Source organism: Ochlerotatus camptorhynchus, unplaced genomic scaffold (assembly GCF_037179485.1).
Source record: "Ochlerotatus camptorhynchus isolate MF236.1 unplaced genomic scaffold, CSIRO-AGI_Acam_v1.1 ptg000232l, whole genome shotgun sequence".
NCBI classification, from domain to species: Eukaryota; Metazoa; Arthropoda; class Insecta; order Diptera; family Culicidae; genus Ochlerotatus; species Ochlerotatus camptorhynchus.
In genome coordinates this window covers 4581070-4583698 of record NW_027040722.1, presented here as the reverse complement: position 1 = coordinate 4583698, position 2629 = coordinate 4581070, and the positions used below count along the sequence as shown (strand labels likewise).

The 2629-nt window shown below is 41.0% G+C and overlaps 1 non-coding gene across 1 annotated transcript; it reads left to right on the top strand.

The window, feature by feature from the left end:
- The first annotated feature begins 2185 nt into the window (after window positions 1–2185).
- Window positions 2186–2258, top strand: TRNAA-AGC (transfer RNA alanine (anticodon AGC)). The gene has a single exon. It is a non-coding gene; the product is annotated as a tRNA-Ala (tRNA).
- Window positions 2259–2629: the final 371 nt, after the last annotated feature.

Sequence of the window (2629 nt, the reverse complement as noted above, 5' to 3'; positions counted from 1 at the left end):
TAGATCAAAGTAGTCGAACGCGTTCAGAAATAACGTCAAATGTAACTCCAAGGAAGAAAAAATATTGTGCACAAACACCTGGAAAATCCGGAGTGGTTCAGTTCTAAGCTAGTTAAAGTGCTGAAGATGCCGAAAACAACAGTTTGTTGACTGCTCAAAACCTACAAGGAAACCCTGAGTGTGGAAAGGAATCAGAGGACCTACGAAAAAACTGGAACCAGGGATCGTCAGCTGCGCAGCAAGGTGTTGAGGTGCGTTAAAGCCAACCCCGGTCTTTCGATCCGAGATAAGGCCAGAAGGTACAACGCCAACTTTCAAACGGTGCGGAAAATCCTTGCCAGGGAAGGATACAAGTCGTTCAAAGCCAGTAAACATCCGAACCAGCACATGAAGCAGCACTCCGTGGCCAAAAAGCATACAAAGCTCTTGTACGACCGTGTTTTGACGAAACACAAGGGCTGCACTTTGATCGATGACGAAACATACGTCAAACTCGATTTTAAGCAGCTTCCCGGTCAAAAATTTTACATTGCGACTGGACGTGGCCTGAAAACGGAATCATTCGTCACATCTTCGACGATAACATCCCAAGTTTACATCGAAGAATGCCTGAAAAAGCGTGTATTGCCGTTCATCCGCAAGCGTTGGGACAAAGTCATCTTTTGGCCTGATTTGACCAGGTGCCACTACTCCAAGGTGGTTCTGGAGCGGTATGCTGCCAACAAGATCGATTTTGTCCCCAAGCTAATGAATCCTCCGAATTGCCCGGAATTTCGACCAATCGAAAAATACTAGGCAATTTCATAGCGGTGATTTCGACGAAGCGGCGAGGCAGTCAAGGACATCCAGAAAATGCCTGCAAAATGGAAGAAATGTGCTGATTCCGTGTCCGTTTCCACTGTGCGGGTGCTGATGGGCTCCATCAAGAGGAAGGTTCAAGATTTCGTTCGAACTGGAGAAATGTAACCATCTAATGCTATTACTTTGAAGTTTTAATAAAAAGTACTGTAAAGCAATTATTAATGGACTTCTAAAACTTATTGAATCACGAATTACAGGTCTTTGTGTGCGTACAAATTTACTTTTAGTCAACCTTTACTAACCACTCATAAGCAAAGATGTTAAAATTATGCAAACATGAGTGGGATATAAATTAATTCGTCCAGTAAATTGTTATGGTCAGACAATCGCTTGCAGCTGCTTGGCAGTCGGCAAAGGATGGGAGAAAAATTCTTCTTCTCTACTGAGCTTCAAGAAAATTGCAAGAATTTTAGAGTAGTTTCGAGTACTTCAGGGAAGATCAGAAAACCTCATTGCAGTTCCATTAGCTGCAGGGAAATTATAAGAATTTTAAAAAGGTTTCGAGTTCATCTGGGAAAATAAAAAAAAACTTTCGGAACTTCGTAAAATTTCAGAAAAAATGAGAATTTCAGAGAAGATCCCTGATCTTTAAGAATATTTAGGGAACTTTAGGGAAATCCAGAGAAGTTCTGTGAGCATAGTTCAATAAGCATCTAGATAGTTCTATTAACTCCTATTTATTGTGGGAATGTTGAGTAGTACTCAGGGCTTCAGAAAAGTATAGTGCATTTGAGCAAAGTCTATAAAATTGCAGGAAAGTCAGAGACCTTCAAGGAAGTGCAGAGAAATTTACGTAGGTTTTTTTTAAGAAATTAACTGTAGAATAGTTCTGAGAACAATTCTGGGATCTTCAGGGTTTCGTTATGATCGCTTCCCGATTCTTATTTGTACAACGAAGACAGTGAAACAAGCATGGTGTGATAGACCACGGTTAGGGAGTATGATTGGGAGAATAATAGCATTAATCTTTCTACTTCAAGATGGATTAACTTAAATTTCAATTGGACTGTTAGTTATCTATATGTAAAAGCAATGAACGGTACCTTAAAGGGCGATCCATCCCTGCTTGCAGCCTTGCTTTTCTTCGAAGTAATAAAGTGCAGTTGAGTAGTATGCCAGTTGACCTCATTGTAAGTAATAATGTGTTTAACATTATTATTAAAATATTCGATTCGATACGGTTTTTTGGCTTATAATTTCATGTTTTATTAATCGTAAATTTTATTTCTTATTGACAGGTTCGAATGCCGTGTAAAAAATATGTGATAATTTTCATTTGTTCCAGCCTTATTTTTAAATTGTAAAATTCACTTGTTAATCACAAGGGGATGTAGCTCAGATGGTAGAGCGCTCGCTTAGCATGTGAGAGGTACGGGGATCGATGCCCCGCATCTCCAACTCAATATTTTTTAAAAGCCATATTGAACATATTTCATACTCTTCATACCCTACTTCCCCTCCCTCTCTTCCCACATCAGAATCAGTTTAATTTGCTGAATTAGTAGACCTCTGACGCGAGTTGAAGTGAAGGTCTAGGCCGTGCGCACGCACCACCTTCGTGACGTCACCATTCCGCGAACAAGGAATCACTTATTGCTGCAATCGCGAGAATGTCTTATTTTTTTTATGGTCAGGTTGTTGTCCCGACGGACGGCAAGAGGGAACATAGGCAGCAAAGGAGAACCAAAGCCGGTAGTACTGGCTGTCGGAGCGTTCAGCCAGCTGCCTGCATCGCGGATCAGGTCACCGCACTTGGCACCTTGAAGGC